The sequence below is a fragment of the Rhinoderma darwinii genome, unplaced genomic scaffold, assembly GCF_050947455.1.
Source record: "Rhinoderma darwinii isolate aRhiDar2 unplaced genomic scaffold, aRhiDar2.hap1 Scaffold_448, whole genome shotgun sequence".
NCBI lineage: Eukaryota > Metazoa > Chordata > Amphibia > Anura > Rhinodermatidae > Rhinoderma > Rhinoderma darwinii.
In genome coordinates this window covers 149,436-173,196 of record NW_027463921.1, presented here as the reverse complement: position 1 = coordinate 173,196, position 23,761 = coordinate 149,436, and the positions used below count along the sequence as shown (strand labels likewise).

Below are 23,761 nucleotides of genomic sequence, written 5' to 3'. Positions count from 1 at the left end.
GGAGGTGCGACGGGCTTGTAGAAGGAAGAAAATGTCGTTGAGGGAGCTTCAGTCGCTGCTGGGGAAGTTGAATTTCGCCTGCCGGATTATGCCGATGGGGAGGGTGTTTGGTAGAAGGTTGGCGGCGGCAACGGCGGGAGTGCGGGCGCCGCATCATTTTGTGAGGCTCAAGGAGGAGCACCGAGCTGATCTTCAGGTTTGGGATGACTTCTTGGGCCAGTACAATGGTCGCTCGCTATGGATGGCCCCAGCGCAGGATACGAGTGATCTGAATATTTTCACGGATGCGGCTGGGGCGGGTGGCTTTGGAGCTTACGGGGGAGGTCCGTGGTGCGCAGGTCAATGGCCGGCTAGCTGGGTGTCCAGTGGATTGACGCGGAATCTGGCCCTGCTCGAGCTGTTTCCCATCGTGGTGGCGGCTACCATTTGGGGGGACAGGCTCAGGGATAAGAAGGTCCGTTTTTACTGCGACAACATGGGTGTGGTGCTTGCCATTAATAACATCACGGCGTCCTCTCCTCCGGTAGTTCAATTGTTGCGACATTTAGTGTTGGTGTGTTTGTCGCTGAACGCGTGGGTGGTGGCGGTGCATGTCCCGGGTGTACGGAATTGTGTTGCTGATGCTCTTTCTCGCTCGCAGTGGGACCGGTTTCGGCAATTGGCTCCGGGAGCGGAACGTATTGGTTTGGCGTGTCCGGATCATCTATGGGATCTGGTATCGGTCCCGTAGAGCAGCTGTTACAAAGGTCTTTGGCGGGCACGACGTGGAGGGCTTATGCTGCTTGTTGGAGGCAGTGGGAGGAGTGGGTAAGAGAGTTGGGTGATGTCAATACGGATAGAGACAGGTTGGTGGCACTTTTGTATTGGTTAGGGGATGCCTGGGAGGCGGGGTTTTCAGTAGCGAAGGTGAACCGGTTTATATCCGCGGTGGCGTTTGGGCTTAAGTTGCGGGGCTTGCGGGATGTATCGAAGGAATTTCTGGTATCGCAGGCTTTGAAGGGGTTGCGCAGAGGTAGGGTGGAGGCGGATAGTAGAAGGCCGGTGTCGTTTGCTTTGCTGGGCTTGTTGGGTGGTTCATTGGCATCGGTATGTCGTTCTTCAGATGAAATGGATTTGTTTCGGTTGGCTTTCTCGTTGGCGTTCTTCGGAGCATTTAGAATAGGTGAATTGGTGTCGCCAAGTACTAAACAGGCAGGGGGGCTGAGATCTGGGGAGGTGAGCCTTTTTGCAGATCGGTTGGAGGTATGGTTGCGTAGATCAAAAACTGACCAATTAGGGAAGGGAAAACTGATAGTTTTGTTCGCTCTCCCGGGGTCGGTCATGTGCCCAGTAGAGTGCATGCGTGGTTTTACAAAAAACAGGGGGTCTCCAGATTTGCCTTTGTTATGTCATGTGGACGGGTCGTTCTTGTCCAGGTTTCAGTTTGGAGCTGTTTTTAAAAAATGTTTGACGGCGGTTGGGGTTGCGGCAGGCTCATATTCATCTCATTCCTTCCGGATTGGCGCAGCAACGGAAGCAGGGCGCTGGGGGTTGGATGATGAGGGGGTGAGGCGTATTGGTCGTTGGGAGTCTAAAAGGTTTAAGTCCTATGTCCGCCCCCATATGTTGTAATTTTGTTGTTTATGCGTGCAAATGTATATGGTGGTGCCTAACTGTGTTTTCCGTTTCAGATTCGCCTCCTTGTCTGGTGTGGTTGATGGGTCATTCGTACGTGCACTGGGGGGCTTTGAGGGCGGACGTCCGCCCGGATGGTCGCCAGTTGCGCATTCCGCGACAGGATGCGGTTGTGCATTGGCTGGGGTTTAGAGGTATGTCGTGGAACAGGGTGTTGGCGGAATTCCAGACATATGTGCGGCTTGATAGGGTTCCGGAGGTTTTAGTGTTGCACGTGGGTGGGAATGACTTAGGAGTCCGCCCTTTTCGTGAGTTGGTGCGGGATATCAAACATGATTTGTTGTGTTTGTGGGTATCTTATCCCAAGTTGGTGGTAGTGTGGTCGGACATAGTCCCAAGGAAGCATTGGCGGTTAGCTAGATCGGTGGAGAGAGTCAATAAGGCTCGGATAAAAGTTAACCGGGCGGTGTCCCGTTTTGTGGCAAAGAACGGGGGCATTTGCGTGAGGCATAGGGATTTGGAGTCAGGATTGGGGAATTTCTGGAGGAGTGACGGGGTTCATCTGACCGAGGTTGGCATTGATATTTGGAGCTTGGCTATAGCAGAAGGCATAGAAAGGGCGGTGGTGGTGTGGAGGAACTCACAGGCTTAAGGTGGTCAAGGCCTGTTTCGCGGTGGCGGGGGGAGTCCTTGAGGCCAGTCAGTACAAAATGGTGGGGGGGTCGCATCGGGGGTATGCGTCCCCCAAAAAAGGTACATGGTTGAAGACTTCATCGGGTGTTATCCCTTTGAAGTGGTCTTCTGGTAGAAGGTATGTCACTTGAAGGCTTCATCGGGTGTTATCCCTTTGAAGTGGACTTCTAGTGGGCGGTATATCACTTGAGGGCTTCAACGGGTGTTATCCCCTTGAAGTGGACTTCTAGTGGGTGGAGCCATCTGCAGAGGTGAACGGTGCTTCCGAGCTGGTTTACGGCTGGAGGTAATTAGTGGTTTGCAGATGGCTAATTCGGTGTGTTCTTGAAAGGAACATCTGAAGGGGCTTCAAGGACTTCCTCTGCTCGGGTTAATGTTAACGTTTAATGGTTATTTATGATTCTGACCCATGTTGGGTCATGTGAATTATTAGGAGGAATTCTCCGGTGGATTCCTAACTAGTTATCCGAATGTTTCGGATTTAAATTGTTTTTATAAAACTGTGAAATTAATAAACGGCTGCTGTGGCCATTTCACATCCAACCTCGGTGTCATGTGTCGTTACTAAATGGGGGTGGGGGATAGTATGGTTTAAGGTTAACACACGACTCTACCTAGGCAGGTCAAGAAGAGGCTGGACGCAGCTGCAGGCTTGAGGGAAGCCGACATGACCGTCCTGGTAGGGAAAGGGTTAATGTTAAGAGGTGAGGGAAAGGTGAAGAAGCTGAAGGAGGGACGGGGAGGAGCTAGGGGGGACGGGGGGGCCGTTACTGCGCTTCCCGCTGTTTCTCGGCATTGAGCCGGAAGCAGCGGGAGGAGTAGTACACAAGAAGCAAAGCTCCCACCCTCCCACCCTTGTTTTGTTACTCCTTAGGTCTTCTGTACGTCCGTATATGAGCGTTGTGTTTTATTTTGTGTGTTTATTTAACATGTTTTTCTTTTTTCCGGAGTAGGTTCTGTTGTCATGGCAGCTGGCGGGGGGAGTCCTTGAGGCCAGTCAGTACAAAATGGTGGGGGGGTCGCATCGGGGGTATGCGTCCCCCAAAAAAGGTACATGGTTGAAGACTTCATCGGGTGTTATCCCTTTGAAGTGGTCTTCTGGTAGAAGGTATGTCACTTGAAGGCTTCATCGGGTGTTATCCCTTTGAAGTGGACTTCTAGTGGGCGGTATATCACTTGAGGGCTTCAACGGGTGTTATCCCCTTGAAGTGGACTTCTAGTGGGTGGAGCCATCTGCAGAGGTGAACGGTGCTTCCGAGCTGGTTTACGGCTGGAGGTAATTAGTGGTTTGCAGATGGCTAATTCGGTGTGTTCTTGAAAGGAACATCTGAAGGGGCTTCAAGGACTTCCTCTGCTCGGGTTAATGTTAACGTTTAATGGTTATTTATGATTCTGACCCATGTTGGGTCATGTGAATTATTAGGAGGAATTCTCCGGTGGATTCCTAACTAGTTATCCGAATGTTTCGGATTTAAATTGTTTTTATAAAACTGTGAAATTAATAAACGGCTGCTGTGGCCATTTCACATCCAACCTCGGTGTCATGTGTCGTTACTAAATGGGGGTGGGGGATAGTATGGTTTAAGGTTAACACACGACTCTACCTAGGCAGGTCATGGAAATACTGCAATACCAGGTCAATGCGTGGAGTGGACAGAGCAAGCTCTATTTCCATCTCCCTGTTCTAAAAATCCATTTAATATATGGTCCCCAGATAGGGGACGTATCAGATATTAAACTGATAAGAACAGATACTACACTTGATCTTAGCCAAAAGGCCGAGAAGCGATAACCCGAACGGGCCGCGCGTTGCCCGAGCCTGCCCGATACTGCTGTTCAGCCCTTGCAGCGATTCAGCCTACTTCTAGGCAATTCCATGGGGCCCTGCAGGCTCACACACTCACAGCTACACGGGAGGTGAATAAAGGCCGGAGAGGAAGCCAGACAGGATTTGCTTCTTTTGCTTGCACCACAATGCAGTGCTGAAAGAGGAGGAATCTACGTAAAAACGCCTTCCTGGCAACGCCCAAATGCCCTGCTGCCATGCAGATAAACACTGGCAGCGGCAGCAAGTGCATGCCCACAGCCACCCCTTGTTCCTTCACACCTTGTATCAGCTGTAATCCAGTCCAGTCCAGTGCTGCCTGCTGAGCAGCACTGACCAACACTGCCTGGGCCCAGGCTTTTATCTCTGAGGCCCCATTATGATGTCAGAAAGCTGGCTCTGGAATCCTGAGGGCTCCACTATGACACGTGCAAAGTTCCGTCTGAACTTTATATAAGACGGTGAGGCTCAGTCAGTCACTCAGTGTTGCCTGAGAGGGCAACACTGCAACAGCCGGCCGCCAGGCTGTCTTTTTTTTGCACAGCTAGTTGCCTCCAGGAGGCCACAAGAGGGAGACAAGGGACTGCAAAATGGAAAATAGGCATCCACCAACTTTACAGACAACTTCTCCTTGCTCCTACAACCTCCATCCTTGCACAGTTTGTTATTCTTCTAGGTAACATAGTAACAAATCCAAATTGCTGCTCTCTTTGTAGGCAAGCAAGGCTTTGTTGCAACTGCAATTCTTACTTCTTCTTGAAATGTAGGGACGACAGTACATTCCATCACATCCATCTAGTGTACACAGGTAGGTCCATTGTGGCGGGCAGGCGAGCGGGCGGGCTGCTTTATTGGCTGTTTGCTGTTCCCCTACTCCACTCCACTATTTGACTGTTGTGCTGCATCAATCAATCAATCAATCAATCAATCAATCAATCAATCAATCAATCAATCAATCAGTGGCTGGCTCAGGTGCAGCTCTTTAACTTACCTAAAAGGGAGGGCGGAGAGAAGACAAGGAAGGTGAATGAGGTGTTCCAATGTGAAATGCCGGAAACACAGAAACACAGACGACACACAACAAGAGGTGGCAATCTATTCATTAATTGCATTTAATCAATGAGCTCATTATCACTCATGCATTGTCCAACAGGTGTTGAAATAATGGGATTAAAAGGGGAGATCCCTTCAGAAAGACAGAAACAATAGCAAAGACAAAAAACACTTTTGGAATCTGCTTTTAGTCAACACATAAGGAAAGGGTGCACCGGTCCTGGAAATACTGCAATACCAGGTCAATGCGTGGAGTGGACAGAGCAAGCTCTATTTCCATCTCCCTGTTCTAAAAATCCATTTAATATATGGTCCCCAGATAGGGGACGTATCAGATATTAAACTGATAAGAACAGATACTACACTTGATCTTAGCCAAAAGGCCGAGAAGCGATAACCCGAACGGGCCGCGCGTTGCCCGAGCCTGCCCGATACTGCTGTTCAGCCCTTGCAGCGATTCAGCCTACTTCTAGGCAATTCCATGGGGCCCTGCAGGCTCACACACTCACAGCTACACGGGAGGTGAATAAAGGCCGGAGAGGAAGCCAGACAGGATTTGCTTCTTTTGCTTGCACCACAATGCAGTGCTGAAAGAGGAGGAATCTACATAAAAACGCCTTCCTGGCAACGCCCAAATGCCCTGCTGCCATGCAGATAAACACTGGCAGCGGCAGCAAGTGCATGCCCACAGCCACCCCTTGTTCCTTCACACCTTGTATCAGCTGTAATCCAGTCCAGTCCAGTGCTGCCTGCTGAGCAGCACTGACCAACACTGCCTGGGCCCAGGCTTTTATCTCTGAGGCCCCATTATGATGTCAGAAAGCTGGCTCTGGAATCCTGAGGGCTCCACTATGACACGTGCAAAGTTCCGTCTGAACTTTATATAAGACGGTGAGGCTCAGTCAGTCACTCAGTGTTGCCTGAGAGGGCAACACTGCAACAGCCGGCCGCCAGGCTGTCTTTTTTTTGCACAGCTAGTTGCCTCCAGGAGGCCACAAGAGGGAGACAAGGGACTGCAAAATGGAAAATAGGCATCCACCAACTTTACAGACAACTTCTCCTTGCTCCTACAACCTCCATCCTTGCACAGTTTGTTATTCTTCTAGGTAACATAGTAACAAATCCAAATTGCTGCTCTCTTTGTAGGCAAGCAAGGCTTTGTTGCAACTGCAATTCTTACTTCTTCTTGAAATGTAGGGACGACAGTACATTCCATCACATCCATCTAGTGTACACAGGTAGGTCCATTGTGGCGGGCAGGCGAGCGGGCGGGCTGCTTTATTGGCTGTTTGCTGTTCCCCTACTCCACTCCACTATTTGACTGTTGTGCTGCATCAATCAATCAATCAATCAATCAATCAATCAATCAATCAGTGGCTGGCTCAGGTGCAGCTCTTTAACTTACCTAAAAGGGAGGGCGGAGAGAAGACAAGGAAGGTGAATGAGGTGTTCCAATGTGAAATGCCGGAAACACAGAAACACAGACGACACACAACAAGAGGTGGCAATCTATTCATTAATTGCATTTAATCAATGAGCTCATTATCACTCATGCATTGTCCAACAGGTGTTGAAATAATGGGATTAAAAGGGGAGATCCCTTCAGAAAGACAGAAACAATAGCAAAGACAAAAAACACTTTTGGAATCTGCTTTTAGTCAACACATAAGGAAAGGGTGCACCGGTCCTGGAAATACTGCAATACCAGGTCAATGCGTGGAGTGGACAGAGCAAGCTCTATTTCCATCTCCCTGTTCTAAAAATCCATTTAATATATGGTCCCCAGATAGGGGACGTATCAGATATTAAACTGATAAGAACAGATACTACACTTGATCTTAGCCAAAAGGCCGAGAAGCGATAACCCGAACGGGCCGCGCGTTGCCCGAGCCTGCCCGATACTGCTGTTCAGCCCTTGCAGCGATTCAGCCTACTTCTAGGCAATTCCATGGGGCCCTGCAGGCTCACACACTCACAGCTACACGGGAGGTGAATAAAGGCCGGAGAGGAAGCCAGACAGGATTTGCTTCTTTTGCTTGCACCACAATGCAGTGCTGAAAGAGGAGGAATCTACATAAAAACGCCTTCCTGGCAACGCCCAAATGCCCTGCTGCCATGCAGATAAACACTGGCAGCGGCAGCAAGTGCATGCCCACAGCCACCCCTTGTTCCTTCACACCTTGTATCAGCTGTAATCCAGTCCAGTCCAGTGCTGCCTGCTGAGCAGCACTGACCAACACTGCCTGGGCCCAGGCTTTTATCTCTGAGGCCCCATTATGATGTCAGAAAGCTGGCTCTGGAATCCTGAGGGCTCCACTATGACACGTGCAAAGTTCCGTCTGAACTTTATATAAGACGGTGAGGCTCAGTCAGTCACTCAGTGTTGCCTGAGAGGGCAACACTGCAACAGCCGGCCGCCAGGCTGTCTTTTTTTTGCACAGCTAGTTGCCTCCAGGAGGCCACAAGAGGGAGACAAGGGACTGCAAAATGGAAAATAGGCATCCACCAACTTTACAGACAACTTCTCCTTGCTCCTACAACCTCCATCCTTGCACAGTTTGTTATTCTTCTAGGTAACATAGTAACAAATCCAAATTGCTGCTCTCTTTGCAGGCAAGCAAGGCTTTGTTGCAACTGCAATTCTTACTTCTTCTTGAAATGTAGGGACGACAGTACATTCCATCACATCCATCTAGTGTACACAGGTAGGTCCATTGTGGCGGGCAGGCGAGCGGGCGGCCTGCTTTATTGGCTGTTTGCTGTTCCCCTACTCCACTCCACTATTTGACTGTTGTGCTGCATCAATCAATCAATCAATCAATCAATCAATCAATCAATCAATCAATCAATCAATCAGTGGCTGGCTCAGGTGCAGCTCTTTAACTTACCTAAAAGGGAGGGCAGAGAGAAGACAAGGAAGGTGAATGAGGTGTTCCAATGTGAAATGCCGGAAACACAGAAACACAGATGACACACAACAAGAGGTGGCAATCTATTCATTAATTGCATTTAATCAATGAGCTCATTATCACTCATGCATTGTCCAACAGGTGTTGAAATAATGGGATTAAAAGGGGAGATCCCTTCAGAAAGACAGAAACAATAGCAAAGACAAAAAACACTTTTGGAATCTGCTTTTAGTCAACACATAAGGAAAGGGTGCACCGGTCCTGGAAATACTGCAATACCAGGTCAATGCGTGGAGTGGACAGAGCAAGCTCTATTTCCATCTCCCTGTTCTAAAAATCCATTTAATCCCAGATAGGGGACGTATCAGATATTAAACTGATAAGAACAGATACTACACTTGATCTTAGCCAAAAGGCCGAGAAGCGATAACCCGAACGGGCCGCGCGTTGCCCGAGCCTGCCCGATACTGCTGTTCAGCCCTTGCAGCGATTCAGCCTACTTCTAGGCAATTCCATGGGGCCCTGCAGGCTCACACACTCACAGCTACACGGGAGGTGAATAAAGGCCGGAGAGGAAGCCAGACAGGATTTGCTTCTTTTGCTTGCACCACAATGCAGTGCTGAAAGAGGAGGAATCTACATAAAAACGCCTTCCTGGCAACGCCCAAATGCCCTGCTGCCATGCAGATAAACACTGGCAGCGGCAGCAAGTGCATGCCCACAGCCACCCCTTGTTCCTTCACACCTTGTATCAGCTGTAATCCAGTCCAGTCCAGTGCTGCCTGCTGAGCAGCACTGACCAACACTGCCTGGGCCCAGGCTTTTATCTCTGAGGCCCCATTATGATGTCAGAAAGCTGGCTCTGGAATCCTGAGGGCTCCACTATGACACGTGCAAAGTTCCGTCTGAACTTTATATAAGACGGTGAGGCTCAGTCAGTCACTCAGTGTTGCCTGAGAGGGCAACACTGCAACAGCCGGCCGCCAGGCTGTCTTTTTTTTGCACAGCTAGTTGCCTCCAGGAGGCCACAAGAGGGAGACAAGGGACTGCAAAATGGAAAATAGGCATCCACCAACTTTACAGACAACTTCTCCTTGCTCCTACAACCTCCATCCTTGCACAGTTTGTTATTCTTCTAGGTAACATAGTAACAAATCCAAATTGCTGCTCTCTTTGTAGGCAAGCAAGGCTTTGTTGCAACTGCAATTCTTACTTCTTCTTGAAATGTAGGGACGACAGTACATTCCATCACATCCATCTAGTGTACACAGGTAGGTCCATTGTGGCGGGCAGGCGAGCGGGCGGGCTGCTTTATTGGCTGTTTGCTGTTCCCCTACTCCACTCCACTATTTGACTGTTGTGCTGCATCAATCAATCAATCAATCAATCAATCAATCAATCAATCAATCAATCAATCAGTGGCTGGCTCAGGTGCAGCTCTTTAACTTACCTAAAAGGGAGGGCGGAGAGAAGACAAGGAAGGTGAATGAGGTGTTCCAATGTGAAATGCCGGAAACACAGAAACACAGACGACACACAACAAGAGGTGGCAATCTATTCATTAATTGCATTTAATCAATGAGCTCATTATCACTCATGCATTGTCCAACAGGTGTTGAAATAATGGGATTAAAAGGGGAGATCCCTTCAGAAAGACAGAAACAATAGCAAAGACAAAAAACACTTTTGGAATCTGCTTTTAGTCAACACATAAGGAAAGGGTGCACCGGTCCTGGAAATACTGCAATACCAGGTCAATGCGTGGAGTGGACAGAGCAAGCTCTATTTCCATCTCCCTGTTCTAAAAATCCATTTAATATATGGTCCCCAGATAGGGGACATATCAGATATTAAACTGATAAGAACAGATACTACACTTGATCTTAGCCAAAAGGCCGAGAAGCGATAACCCGAACGGGCCGCGCGTTGCCCGAGCCTGCCCGATACTGCTGTTCAGCCCTTGCAGCGATTCAGCCTACTTCTAGGCAATTCCATGGGGCCCTGCAGGCTCACACACTCACAGCTACACGGGAGGTGAATAAAGGCCGGAGAGGAAGCCAGACAGGATTTGCTTCTTTTGCTTGCACCACAATGCAGTGCTGAAAGAGGAGGAATCTACATAAAAACGCCTTCCTGGCAACGCCCAAATGCCCTGCTGCCATGCAGATAAACACTGGCAGCGGCAGCAAGTGCATGCCCACAGCCACCCCTTGTTCCTTCACACCTTGTATCAGCTGTAATCCAGTCCAGTCCAGTGCTGCCTGCTGAGCAGCACTGACCAACACTGCCTGGGCCCAGGCTTTTATCTCTGAGGCCCCATTATGATGTCAGAAAGCTGGCTCTGGAATCCTGAGGGCTCCACTATGACACGTGCAAAGTTCCGTCTGAACTTTATATAAGACGGTGAGGCTCAGTCAGTCACTCAGTGTTGCCTGAGAGGGCAACACTGCAACAGCCGGCCGCCAGGCTGTCTTTTTTTTGCACAGCTAGTTGCCTCCAGGAGGCCACAAGAGGGAGACAAGGGACTGCAAAATGGAAAATAGGCATCCACCAACTTTACAGACAACTTCTCCTTGCTCCTACAACCTCCATCCTTGCACAGTTTGTTATTCTTCTAGGTAACATAGTAACAAATCCAAATTGCTGCTCTCTTTGTAGGCAAGCAAGGCTTTGTTGCAACTGCAATTCTTACTTCTTCTTGAAATATAGGGACGATAGTACATTCCATCACATCCATCTAGTGTACACAGGTAGGTCCATTGTGGCGGGCAGGCGAGCGGGCGGGCTGCTTTATTGGCTGTTTGCTGTTCCCCTACTCCACTCCACTATTTGACTGTTGTGCTGCATCAATCAATCAATCAATCAATCAATCAATCAATCAATCAAGTGGCTGGCTCAGGTGCAGCTCTTTAACTTACCTAAAAGGGAGGGCGGAGAGAAGACAAGGAAGGTGAATGAGGTGTTCCAATGTGAAATGCCGGAAACACAGAAACACAGACGACACACAACAAGAGGTGGCAATCTATTCATTAATTGCATTTAATCAATGAGCTCATTATCACTCATGCATTGTCCAACAGGTGTTGAAATAATGGGATTAAAAGGGGAGATCCCTTCAGAAAGACAGAAACAATAGCAAAGACAAAAAACACTTTTGGAATCTGCTTTTAGTCAACACATAAGGAAAGGGTGCACCGGTCCTGGAAATACTGCAATACCAGGTCAATGCGTGGAGTGGACAGAGCAAGCTCTATTTCCATCTCCCTGTTCTAAAAATCCATTTGATATATGGTCCCCAGATAGGGGACGTATCAGATATTAAACTGATAAGAACAGATACTACACTTGATCTTAGCCAAAAGGCCGAGAAGCGATAACCCGAACGGGCCGCGCGTTGCCCGAGCCTGCCCGATACTGCTGTTCAGCCCTTGCAGCGATTCAGCCTACTTCTAGGCAATTCCATGGGGCCCTGCAGGCTCACACACTCACAGCTACACGGGAGGTGAATAAAGGCCGGAGAGGAAGCCAGACAGGATTTGCTTCTTTTGCTTGCACCACAATGCAGTGCTGAAAGAGGAGGAATCTACATAAAAACGCCTTCCTGGCAACGCCCAAATGCCCTGCTGCCATGCAGATAAACACTGGCAGCGGCAGCAAGTGCATGCCCACAGCCACCCCTTGTTCCTTCACACCTTGTATCAGCTGTAATCCAGTCCAGTCCAGTGCTGCCTGCTGAGCAGCACTGACCAACACTGCCTGGGCCCAGGCTTTTATCTCTGAGGCCCCATTATGATGTCAGAAAGCTGGCTCTGGAATCCTGAGGGCTCCACTATGACACGTGCAAAGTTCCGTCTGAACTTCTGAACTTTATATAAGACGGTGAGGCTCAGTCAGTCACTCAGTGTTGCCTGAGAGGGCAACACTGCAACAGCCGGCCGCCAGGCTGTCTTTTTTTTGCACAGCTAGTTGCCTCCAGGAGGCCACAAGAGGGAGACAAGGGACTGCAAAATGGAAAATAGGCATCCACCAACTTTACAGACAACTTCTCCTTGCTCCTACAACCTCCATCCTTGCACAGTTTGTTATTCTTCTAGGTAACATAGTAACAAATCCAAATTGCTGCTCTCTTTGTAGGCAAGCAAGGCTTTGTTGCAACTGCAATTCTTACTTCTTCTTGAAATGTAGGGACGACAGTACATTCCATCACATCCATCTAGTGTACACAGGTAGGTCCATTGTGGCGGGCAGGCGAGCGGGCGGGCTGCTTTATTGGCTGTTTGCTGTTCCCCTACTCCACTCCACTATTTGACTGTTGTGCTGCATCAATCAATCAATCAATCAATCAATCAATCAATCAATCAATCAATCAGTGGCTGGCTCAGGTGCAGCTCTTTAACTTACCTAAAAGGGAGGGCGGAGAGAAGACAAGGAAGGTGAATGAGGTGTTCCAATGTGAAATGCCGGAAACACAGAAACACAGACGACACACAACAAGAGGTGGCAATCTATTCATTAATTGCATTTAATCAATGAGCTCATTATCACTCATGCATTGTCCAACAGGTGTTGAAATAATGGGATTAAAAGGGGAGATCCCTTCAGAAAGACAGAAACAATAGCAAAGACAAAAAACACTTTTGGAATCTGCTTTTAGTCAACACATAAGGAAAGGGTGCACCGGTCCTGGAAATACTGCAATACCAGGTCAATGCGTGGAGTGGACAGAGCAAGCTCTATTTCCATCTCCCTGTTCTAAAAATCCATTTAATATATGGTCCCCAGATAGGGGACGTATCAGATATTAAACTGATAAGAACAGATACTACACTTGATCTTAGCCAAAAGGCCGAGAAGCGATAACCCGAACGGGCCGCGCGTTGCCCGAGCCTGCCCGATACTGCTGTTCAGCCCTTGCAGCGATTCAGCCTACTTCTAGGCAATTCCATGGGGCCCTGCAGGCTCACACACTCACAGCTACACGGGAGGTGAATAAAGGCCGGAGAGGAAGCCAGACAGGATTTGCTTCTTTTGCTTGCACCACAATGCAGTGCTGAAAGAGGAGGAATCTACATAAAAACGCCTTCCTGGCAACGCCCAAATGCCCTGCTGCCATGCAGATAAACACTGGCAGCGGCAGCAAGTGCATGCCCACAGCCACCCCTTGTTCCTTCACACCTTGTATCAGCTGTAATCCAGTCCAGTCCAGTGCTGCCTGCTGAGCAGCACTGACCAACACTGCCTGGGCCCAGGCTTTTATCTCTGAGGCCCCATTATGATGTCAGAAAGCTGGCTCTGGAATCCTGAGGGCTCCACTATGACACGTGCAAAGTTCCGTCTGAACTTTATATAAGACGGTGAGGCTCAGTCAGTCACTCAGTGTTGCCTGAGAGGGCAACACTGCAACAGCCGGCCGCCAGGCTGTCTTTTTTTTGCACAGCTAGTTGCCTCCAGGAGGCCACAAGAGGGAGACAAGGGACTGCAAAATGGAAAATAGGCATCCACCAACTTTACAGACAACTTCTCCTTGCTCCTACAACCTCCATCCTTGCACAGTTTGTTATTCTTCTAGGTAACATAGTAACAAATCCAAATTGCTGCTCTCTTTGCAGGCAAGCAAGGCTTTGTTGCAACTGCAATTCTTCCTTTTTCTTGAAATGTAGGGACGACAGTACATTCCATCACATCCATCTAGTGTACACAGGTAGGTCCATTGTGGCGGGCAGGCGAGCGGGCGGCCTGCTTTATTGGCTGTTTGCTGTTCCCCTACTCCACTCCACTATTTGACTGTTGTGCTGCATCAATCAATCAATCAATCAATCAATCAATCAATCAATCAATCAATCAATCAATCAATCAGTGGCTGGCTCAGGTGCAGCTCTTTAACTTACCTAAAAGGGAGGGCAGAGAGAAGACAAGGAAGGTGAATGAGGTGTTCCAATGTGAAATGCCGGAAACACAGAAACACAGATGACACACAACAAGAGGTGGCAATCTATTCATTAATTGCATTTAATCAATGAGCTCATTATCACTCATGCATTGTCCAACAGGTGTTGAAATAATGGGATTAAAAGGGGAGATCCCTTCAGAAAGACAGAAACAATAGCAAAGACAAAAAACACTTTTGGAATCTGCTTTTAGTCAACACATAAGGAAAGGGTGCACCGGTCCTGGAAATACTGCAATACCAGGTCAATGCGTGGAGTGGACAGAGCAAGCTCTATTTCCATCTCCCTGTTCTAAAAATCCATTTAATATATGGTCCCCAGATAGGGGACGTATCAGATATTAAACTGATAAGAACAGATACTACACTTGATCTTAGCCAAAAGGCCGAGAAGCGATAACCCGAACGGGCCGCGCGTTGCCCGAGCCTGCCCGATACTGCTGTTCAGCCCTTGCAGCGATTCAGCCTACTTCTAGGCAATTCCATGGGGCCCTGCAGGCTCACACACTCACAGCTACACGGGAGGTGAATAAAGGCCGGAGAGGAAGCCAGACAGGATTTGCTTCTTTTGCTTGCACCACAATGCAGTGCTGAAAGAGGAGGAATCTACATAAAAACGCCTTCCTGGCAACGCCCAAATGCCCTGCTGCCATGCAGATAAACACTGGCAGCGGCAGCAAGTGCATGCCCACAGCCACCCCTTGTTCCTTCACACCTTGTATCAGCTGTAATCCAGTCCAGTCCAGTGCTGCCTGCTGAGCAGCACTGACCAACACTGCCTGGGCCCAGGCTTTTATCTCTGAGGCCCCATTATGATGTCAGAAAGCTGGCTCTGGAATCCTGAGGGCTCCACTATGACACGTGCAAAGTTCCGTCTGAACTTTATATAAGACGGTGAGGCTCAGTCAGTCACTCAGTGTTGCCTGAGAGGGCAACACTGCAACAGCCGGCCGCCAGGCTGTCTTTTTTTTGCACAGCTAGTTGCCTCCAGGAGGCCACAAGAGGGAGACAAGGGACTGCAAAATGGAAAATAGGCATCCACCAACTTTACAGACAACTTCTCCTTGCTCCTACAACCTCCATCCTTGCACAGTTTGTTATTCTTCTAGGTAACATAGTAACAAATCCAAATTGCTGCTCTCTTTGTAGGCAAGCAAGGCTTTGTTGCAACTGCAATTCTTACTTCTTCTTGAAATGTAGGGACGACAGTACATTCCATCACATCCATCTAGTGTACACAGGTAGGTCCATTGTGGCGGGCAGGCGAGCGGGCGGGCTGCTTTATTGGCTGTTTGCTGTTCCCCTACTCCACTCCACTATTTGACTGTTGTGCTGCATCAATCAATCAATCAATCAATCAATCAATCAATCAATCAATCAATCAGTGGCTGGCTCAGGTGCAGCTCTTTAACTTACCTAAAAGGGAGGGCGGAGAGAAGACAAGGAAGGTGAATGAGGTGTTCCAATGTGAAATGCCGGAAACACAGAAACACAGACGACACACAACAAGAGGTGGCAATCTATTCATTAATTGCATTTAATCAATGAGCTCATTATCACTCATGCATTGTCCAACAGGTGTTGAAATAATGGGATTAAAAGGGGAGATCCCTTCAGAAAGACAGAAACAATAGCAAAGACAAAAAACACTTTTGGAATCTGCTTTTAGTCAACACATAAGGAAAGGGTGCACCGGTCCTGGAAATACTGCAATACCAGGTCAATGCGTGGAGTGGACAGAGCAAGCTCTATTTCCATCTCCCTGTTCTAAAAATCCATTTAATATATGGTCCCCAGATAGGGGACGTATCAGATATTAAACTGATAAGAACAGATACTACACTTGATCTTAGCCAAAAGGCCGAGAAGCGATAACCCGAACGGGCCGCGCGTTGCCCGAGCCTGCCCGATACTGCTGTTCAGCCCTTGCAGCGATTCAGCCTACTTCTAGGCAATTCCATGGGGCCCTGCAGGCTCACACACTCACAGCTACACGGGAGGTGAATAAAGGCCGGAGAGGAAGCCAGACAGGATTTGCTTCTTTTGCTTGCACCACAATGCAGTGCTGAAAGAGGAGGAATCTACATAAAAACGCCTTCCTGGCAACGCCCAAATGCCCTGCTGCCATGCAGATAAACACTGGCAGCGGCAGCAAGTGCATGCCCACAGCCACCCCTTGTTCCTTCACACCTTGTATCAGCTGTAATCCAGTCCAGTCCAGTGCTGCCTGCTGAGCAGCACTGACCAACACTGCCTGGGCCCAGGCTTTTATCTCTGAGGCCCCATTATGATGTCAGAAAGCTGGCTCTGGAATCCTGAGGGCTCCACTATGACACGTGCAAAGTTCCGTCTGAACTTTATATAAGACGGTGAGGCTCAGTCAGTCACTCAGTGTTGCCTGAGAGGGCAACACTGCAACAGCCGGCCGCCAGGCTGTCTTTTTTTTGCACAGCTAGTTGCCTCCAGGAGGCCACAAGAGGGAGACAAGGGACTGCAAAATGGAAAATAGGCATCCACCAACTTTACAGACAACTTCTCCTTGCTCCTACAACCTCCATCCTTGCACAGTTTGTTATTCTTCTAGGTAACATAGTAACAAATCCAAATTGCTGCTCTCTTTGTAGGCAAGCAAGGCCTTGTTGCAACTGCAATTCTTACTTCTTCTTGAAATGTAGGGACGATAGTACATTCCATCACATCCATCTAGTGTACACAGGTAGGTCCATTGTGGCGGGCAGGCGAGCGGGCGGGCTGCTTTATTGGCTGTTTGCTGTTCCCCTACTCCACTCCACTATTTGACTGTTGTGCTGCATCAATCAATCAATCAATCAATCAATCAATCAATCAATCAATCAGTGGCTGGCTCAGGTGCAGCTCTTTAACTTACCTAAAAGGGAGGGCGGAGAGAAGACAAGGAAGGTGAATGAGGTGTTCCAATGTGAAATGCCGGAAACACAGAAACACAGACGACACACAACAAGAGGTGGCAATCTATTCATTAATTGCATTTAATCAATGAGCTCATTATCACTCATGCATTGTCCAACAGGTGTTGAAATAATGGGATTAAAAGGGGAGATCCCTTCAGAAAGACAGAAACAATAGCAAAGACAAAAAACACTTTTGGAATCTGCTTTTAGTCAACACATAAGGAAAGGGTGCACCGGTCCTGGAAATACTGCAATACCAGGTCAATGCGTGGAGTGGACAGAGCAAGCTCTATTTCCATCTCCCTGTTCTAAAAATCCATTTAATATATGGTCCCCAGATAGGGGACGTATCAGATATTAAACTGATAAGAACAGATACTACACTTGATCTTAGCCAAAAGGCCGAGAAGCGATAACCCGAACGGGCCGCGCGTTGCCCGAGCCTGCCCGATACTGCTGTTCAGCCCTTGCAGCGATTCAGCCTACTTCTAGGCAATTCCATGGGGCCCTGCAGGCTCACACACTCACAGCTACACGGGAGGTGAATAAAGGCCGGAGAGGAAGCCAGACAGGATTTGCTTCTTTTGCTTGCACCACAATGCAGTGCTGAAAGAGGAGGAATCTACATAAAAACGCCTTCCTGGCAACGCCCAAATGCCCTGCTGCCATGCAGATAAACACTGGCAGCGGCAGCAAGTGCATGCCCACAGCCACCCCTTGTTCCTTCACACCTTGTATCAGCTGTAATCCAGTCCAGTCCAGTGCTGCCTGCTGAGCAGCACTGACCAACACTGCCTGGGCCCAGGCTTTTATCTCTGAGGCCCCATTATGATGTCAGAAAGCTGGCTCTGGAATCCTGAGGGCTCCACTATGACACGTGCAAAGTTCCGTCTGAACTTTATATAAGACGGTGAGGCTCAGTCAGTCACTCAGTGTTGCCTGAGAGGGCAACACTGCAACAGCCGGCCGCCAGGCTGTCTTTTTTTTGCACAGCTAGTTGCCTCCAGGAGGCCACAAGAGGGAGACAAGGGACTGCAAAATGGAAAATAGGCATCCACCAACTTTACAGACAACTTCTCCTTGCTCCTACAACCTCCATCCTTGCACAGTTTGTTATTCTTCTAGGTAACATAGTAACAAATCCAAATTGCTGCTCTCTTTGTAGGCAAGCAAGGCTTTGTTGCAACTGCAATTCTTACTTCTTCTTGAAATGTAGGGACGATAGTACATTCCATCACATCCATCTAGTGTACACAGGTAGGTCCATTGTGGCGGGCAGGCGAGCGGGCGGGCTGCTTTATTGGCTGTTTGCTGTTCCCCTACTCCACTCCACTATTTGACTGTTGTGCTGCATCAATCAATCAATCAATCAATCAATCAATCAATCAATCAATCAATCAGTGGCTGGCTCAGGTGCAGCTCTTTAACTTACCTAAAAGGGAGGGCGGAGAGAAGACAAGGAAGGTGAATGAGGTGTTCCAATGTGAAATGCCGGAAACACAGAAACACAGACGACACACAACAAGAGGTGGCAATCTATTCATTAATTGCATTTAATCAATGAGCTCATTATCACTCATGCATTGTCCAACAGGTGTTGAAATAATGGGATTAAAAGGGGAGATCCCTTCAGAAAGACAGAAACAATAGCAAAGACAAAAAACACTTTTGGAATCTGCTTTTAGTCAACACATAAGGAAAGGGTGCACCGGTCCTGGAAATACTGCAATACCAGGTCAATGCGTGGAGTGGACAGAGCAAGCTCTATTTCCATCTCCCTGTTCTAAAAATCCATTTGATATATGGTCCCCAGATAGGGGACGTATCAGATATTAAACTGATAAGAACAGATACTACACTTGATCTTAGCCAAAAGGCCGAGAAGCGATAACCCGAACGGGCCGCGCGTTGCCCGAGCCTGCCCGATACTGCTGTTCAGCCCTTGCAGCGATTCAGCCTACTTCTAGGCAATTCCATGGGGCCCTGCAGGCTCACACACTCACAGCTACACGGGAGGTGAATAAAGGCCGGAGAGGAAGCCAGACAGGATTTGCTTCTTTTGCTTGCACCACAATGCAGTGCTGAAAGAGGAGGAATCTACATAAAAACGCCTTCCTGGCAACGCCCAAATGCCCTGCTGCCATGCAGATAAACACTGGCAGCGGCAGCAAGTGCATGCCCACAGCCACCCCTTGTTCCTTCACACCTTGTATCAGCTGTAATCCAGTCCAGTCCAGTGCTGCCTGCTGAGCAGCACTGACCAACACTGCCTGGGCCCAGGCTTTTATCTCTGAGGCCCCATTATGATGTCAGAAAGCTGGCTCTGGAATCCTGAGGGCTCCACTATGACACGTGCAAAGTTCCGTCTGAACTTTATATAAGACGGTGAGGCTCAGTCAGTCACTCAGTGTTGCCTGAGAGGGCAACACTGCAACAGCCGGCCGCCAGGCTGTCTTTTTTTTGCACAGCTAGTTGCCTCCAGGAGGCCACAAGAGGGAGACAAGGGACTGCAAAATGGAAAATAGGCATCCACCAACTTTACAGACAACTTCTCCTTGCTCCTACAACCTCCATCCTTGCACAGTTTGTTATTCTTCTAGGTAACATAGTAACAAATCCAAATTGCTGCTCTCTTTGTAGGCAAGCAAGGCTTTGTTGCAACTGCAATTCTTACTTCTTCTTGAAATGTAGGGACGACAGTACATTCCATCACATCCATCTAGTGTACACAGGTAGGTCCATTGTGGCGGGCAGGCGAGCGGGCGGGCTGCTTTATTGGCTGTTTGCTGTTCCCCTACTCCACTCCACTATTTGACTGTTGTGCTGCATCAATCAATCAATCAATCAATCAATCAATCAATCAGTGGCTGGCTCAGGTGCAGCTCTTTAACTTACCTAAAAGGGAGGGCGGAGAGAAGACAAGGAAGGTGAATGAGGTGTTCCAATGTGAAATGCCGGAAACACAGAAACACAGACGACACACAACAAGAGGTGGCAATCTATTCATTAATTGCATTTAATCAATGAGCTCATTATCACTCATGCATTGTCCAACAGGTGTTGAAATAATGGGATTAAAAGGGGAGATCCCTTCAGAAAGACAGAAACAATAGCAAAGACAAAAAACACTTTTGGAATCTGCTTTTAGTCAACACATAAGGAAAGGGTGCACCGGTCCTGGAAATACTGCAATACCAGGTCAATGCGTGGAGTGGACAGAGCAAGCTCTATTTCCATCTCCCTGTTCTAAAAATCCATTTAATATATGGTCCCCAGATAGGGGACGTATCAGATATTAAACTGATAAGAACAGATACTACACTTGATCTTAGCCAAAAGGCCGAGAAGCGATAACCCGAACGGGCCGCGCGTTGCCCGAGCCTGCCCGATACTGCTGTTCAGCCCTTGCAGCGATTCAGCCTACTTCTAGGCAATTCCATGGGGCCCTGCAGGCTCACACACTCACAGCTACACGGGAGGTGAATAAAGGCCGGAGAGGAAGCCAGACAGGATTTGCTTCTTTTGCTTGCACCACAATGCAGTGCTGAAAGAGGAGGAATCTACATAAAAACGCCTTCCTGGCAACGCCCAAATGCCCTGCTGCCATGCAGATAAACACTGGCAGCGGCAGCAAGTGCATGCCCACAGCCACCCCTTGTTCCTTCACACCTTGTATCAGCTGTAATCCAGTCCAGTCCAGTGCTGCCTGCTGAGCAGCACTGACCAACACTGCCTGGGCCCAGGCTTTTATCTCTGAGGCCCCATTATGATGTCAGAAAGCTGGCTCTGGAATCCTGAGGGCTCCACTATGACACGTGCAAAGTTCCGTCTGAACTTTATATAAGACGGTGAGGCTCAGTCAGTCACTCAGTGTTGCCTGAGAGGGCAACACTGCAACAGCCGGCCGCCAGGCTGTCTTTTTTTTGCACAGCTAGTTGCCTCCAGGAGGCCACAAGAGGGAGACAAGGGACTGCAAAATGGAAAATAGGCATCCACCAACTTTACAGACAACTTCTCCTTGCTCCTACAACCTCCATCCTTGCACAGTTTGTTATTCTTCTAGGTAACATAGTAACAAATCCAAATTGCTGCTCTCTTTGTAGGCAAGCAAGGCTTTGTTGCAACTGCAATTCTTACTTCTTCTTGAAATGTAGGGACGACAGTACATTCCATCACATCCATCTAGTGTACACAGGTAGGTCCATTGTGGCGGGCAGGCGAGCGGGCGGGCTGCTTTATTGGCTGTTTGCTGTTCCCCTACTCCACTCCACTATTTGACTGTTGTGCTGCATCAATCAATCAATCAATCAATCAATCAATCAATCAATCAATCAATCAATCAATCAATCAATCAATCAATCAGTGGCTGGCTCAGGTGCAGCTCTTTAACTTACCTAAAAGGGAGGGCAGAGAGAAGACAAGGAAGGTGAATGAGGTGTTCCAATGTGAAATGCCGGAAACACAGAAACACAGACGACACACAACAAGAGGTGGCAATCTATTCATTAATTGCATTTAATCAATGAGCTCATTATCACTCATGCATTGTCCAACAGGTGTTGAAATAATGGGATTAAAAGGGGAGATCCCTTCAGAAAGACAGAAACAATAGCAAAGACAAAAAACACTTTTGGAATCTGCTTTTAGTCAACACATAAGGAAAGGGTGCACCGGTCCTGGAAATACTGCAATACCAGGTCAATGCGTGGAGTGGACAGAGCAAGCTCTATTTCCATCTCCCTGTTCTAAAAATCCATTTAATATATGGTCCCCAGATAGGGGACGTATCAGATATTAAACTGATAAGAACAGATACTACACTTGATCTTAGCCAAAAGGCCGAGAAGCGATAACCCGAACGGGCCGCGCGTTGCCCGAGCCTGCCCGATACTGCTGTTCAGCCCTTGCAGCGATTCAGCCTACTTCTAGGCAATTCCATGGGGCCCTGCAGGCTCACACACTCACAGCTACACGGGAGGTGAATAAAGGCCGGAGAGGAAGCCAGACAGGATTTGCTTCTTTTGCTTGCACCACAATGCAGTGCTGAAAGAGGAGGAATCTACATAAAAACGCCTTCCTGGCAACGCCCAAATGCCCTGCTGCCATGCAGATAAACACTGGCAGCGGCAGCAAGTGCATGCCCACAGCCACCCCTTGTTCCTTCACACCTTGTATCAGCTGTAATCCAGTCCAGTCCAGTGCTGCCTGCTGAGCAGCACTGACCAACACTGCCTGGGCCCAGGCTTTTATCTCTGAGGCCCCATTATGATGTCAGAAAGCTGGCTCTGGAATCCTGAGGGCTCCACTATGACACGTGCAAAGTTCCGTCTGAACTTTATATAAGACGGTGAGGCTCAGTCAGTCACTCAGTGTTGCCTGAGAGGGCAACACTGCAACAGCCGGCCGCCAGGCTGTCTTTTTTTTGCACAGCTAGTTGCCTCCAGGAGGCCACAAGAGGGAGACAAGGGACTGCAAAATGGAAAATAGGCATCCACCAACTTTACAGACAACTTCTCCTTGCTCCTACAACCTCCATCCTTGCACAGTTTGTTATTCTTCTAGGTAACATAGTAACAAATCCAAATTGCTGCTCTCTTTGTAGGCAAGCAAGGCTTTGTTGCAACTGCAATTCTTACTTCTTCTTGAAATGTAGGGACGACAGTACATTCCATCACATCCATCTAGTGTACACAGGTAGGTCCATTGTGGCGGGCAGGCGAGCGGGCGGGCTGCTTTATTGGCTGTTTGCTGTTCCCCTACTCCACTCCACTATTTGACTGTTGTGCTGCATCAATCAATCAATCAATCAATCAATCAATCAATCAATCAATCAGTGGCTGGCTCAGGTGCAGCTCTTTAACTTACCTAAAAGGGAGGGCGGAGAGAAGACAAGGAAGGTGAATGAGGTGTTCCAATGTGAAATGCCGGAAACACAGAAACACAGACGACACACAACAAGAGGTGGCAATCTATTCATTAATTGCATTTAATCAATGAGCTCATTATCACTCATGCATTGTCCAACAGGTGTTGAAATAATGGGATTAAAAGGGGAGATCCCTTCAGAAAGACAGAAACAATAGCAAAGACAAAAAACACTTTTGGAATCTGCTTTTAGTCAACACATAAGGAAAGGGTGCACCGGTCCTGGAAATACTGCAATACCAGGTCAATGCGTGGAGTGGACAGAGCAAGCTCTATTTCCATCTCCCTGTTCTAAAAATCCATTTAATATATGGTCCCCAGATAGGGGACGTATCAGATATTAAACTGATAAGAACAGATACTACACTTGATCTTAGCCAAAAGGCCGAGAAGCGATAACCCGAACGGGCCGCGCGTTGCCCGAGCCTGCCCGATACTGCTGTTCAGCCCTTGCAGCGATTCAGCCTACTTCTAGGCAATTCCATGGGGCCCTGCAGGCTCACACACTCACAGCTACACGGGAGGTGAATAAAGGCCGGAGAGGAAGCCAGACAGGATTTGCTTCTTTTGCTTGCACCACAATGCAGTGCTGAAAGAGGAGGAATCTACATAAAAACGCCTTCCTGGCAACGCCCAAATGCCCTGCTGCCATGCAGATAAACACTGGCAGCGGCAGCAAGTGCATGCCCACAGCCACCCCTTGTTCCTTCACACCTTGTATCAGCTGTAATCCAGTCCAGTCCAGTGCTGCCTGCTGAGCAGCACTGACCAACACTGCCTGGGCCCAGGCTTTTATCTCTGAGGCCCCATTATGATGTCAGAAAGCTGGCTCTGGAATCCTGAGGGCTCCACTATGACACGTGCA

At 48.5% G+C, this 23,761-nt stretch overlaps 14 non-coding genes across 14 annotated transcripts; all 14 read right to left on the bottom strand.

Moving 5' to 3' along the window:
• Positions 1–3,906: 3,906 nt before the first annotated feature.
• On the bottom strand, positions 3,907–4,097 carry LOC142716315 (U2 spliceosomal RNA). The gene has a single exon (XR_012871562.1). It is a non-coding gene; the product is annotated as a U2 spliceosomal RNA (small nuclear RNA).
• Positions 4,098–5,389: 1,292 nt separating this feature from the next.
• Positions 5,390–5,580, bottom strand: LOC142716247 (U2 spliceosomal RNA). The gene has a single exon (XR_012871501.1). It is a non-coding gene; the product is annotated as a U2 spliceosomal RNA (small nuclear RNA).
• A 1,276-nt stretch (positions 5,581–6,856) lies between these two features.
• LOC142716244 (U2 spliceosomal RNA) lies at positions 6,857–7,047 on the bottom strand. The gene has a single exon (XR_012871500.1). It is a non-coding gene; the product is annotated as a U2 spliceosomal RNA (small nuclear RNA).
• A 1,292-nt stretch (positions 7,048–8,339) lies between these two features.
• On the bottom strand, positions 8,340–8,522 carry LOC142716311 (U2 spliceosomal RNA). Its single transcript, XR_012871560.1, has one exon. It is a non-coding gene; the product is annotated as a U2 spliceosomal RNA (small nuclear RNA).
• A 1,288-nt stretch (positions 8,523–9,810) lies between these two features.
• On the bottom strand, positions 9,811–10,001 carry LOC142716316 (U2 spliceosomal RNA). The gene has a single exon (XR_012871563.1). It is a non-coding gene; the product is annotated as a U2 spliceosomal RNA (small nuclear RNA).
• A 1,277-nt stretch (positions 10,002–11,278) lies between these two features.
• LOC142716303 (U2 spliceosomal RNA) lies at positions 11,279–11,469 on the bottom strand. The gene has a single exon (XR_012871552.1). It is a non-coding gene; the product is annotated as a U2 spliceosomal RNA (small nuclear RNA).
• Positions 11,470–12,761: 1,292 nt separating this feature from the next.
• On the bottom strand, positions 12,762–12,952 carry LOC142716243 (U2 spliceosomal RNA). Its single transcript, XR_012871499.1, has one exon. It is a non-coding gene; the product is annotated as a U2 spliceosomal RNA (small nuclear RNA).
• A 1,296-nt stretch (positions 12,953–14,248) lies between these two features.
• Positions 14,249–14,439, bottom strand: LOC142716242 (U2 spliceosomal RNA). Its single transcript, XR_012871498.1, has one exon. It is a non-coding gene; the product is annotated as a U2 spliceosomal RNA (small nuclear RNA).
• A 1,284-nt stretch (positions 14,440–15,723) lies between these two features.
• On the bottom strand, positions 15,724–15,914 carry LOC142716241 (U2 spliceosomal RNA). The gene has a single exon (XR_012871497.1). It is a non-coding gene; the product is annotated as a U2 spliceosomal RNA (small nuclear RNA).
• A 1,280-nt stretch (positions 15,915–17,194) lies between these two features.
• LOC142716239 (U2 spliceosomal RNA) lies at positions 17,195–17,385 on the bottom strand. Its single transcript, XR_012871495.1, has one exon. It is a non-coding gene; the product is annotated as a U2 spliceosomal RNA (small nuclear RNA).
• A 1,284-nt stretch (positions 17,386–18,669) lies between these two features.
• LOC142716300 (U2 spliceosomal RNA) lies at positions 18,670–18,860 on the bottom strand. Its single transcript, XR_012871550.1, has one exon. It is a non-coding gene; the product is annotated as a U2 spliceosomal RNA (small nuclear RNA).
• A 1,272-nt stretch (positions 18,861–20,132) lies between these two features.
• Positions 20,133–20,323, bottom strand: LOC142716238 (U2 spliceosomal RNA). Its single transcript, XR_012871494.1, has one exon. It is a non-coding gene; the product is annotated as a U2 spliceosomal RNA (small nuclear RNA).
• Positions 20,324–21,631: 1,308 nt separating this feature from the next.
• LOC142716237 (U2 spliceosomal RNA) lies at positions 21,632–21,822 on the bottom strand. Its single transcript, XR_012871493.1, has one exon. It is a non-coding gene; the product is annotated as a U2 spliceosomal RNA (small nuclear RNA).
• A 1,280-nt stretch (positions 21,823–23,102) lies between these two features.
• LOC142716236 (U2 spliceosomal RNA) lies at positions 23,103–23,293 on the bottom strand. The gene has a single exon (XR_012871492.1). It is a non-coding gene; the product is annotated as a U2 spliceosomal RNA (small nuclear RNA).
• Positions 23,294–23,761: the final 468 nt, after the last annotated feature.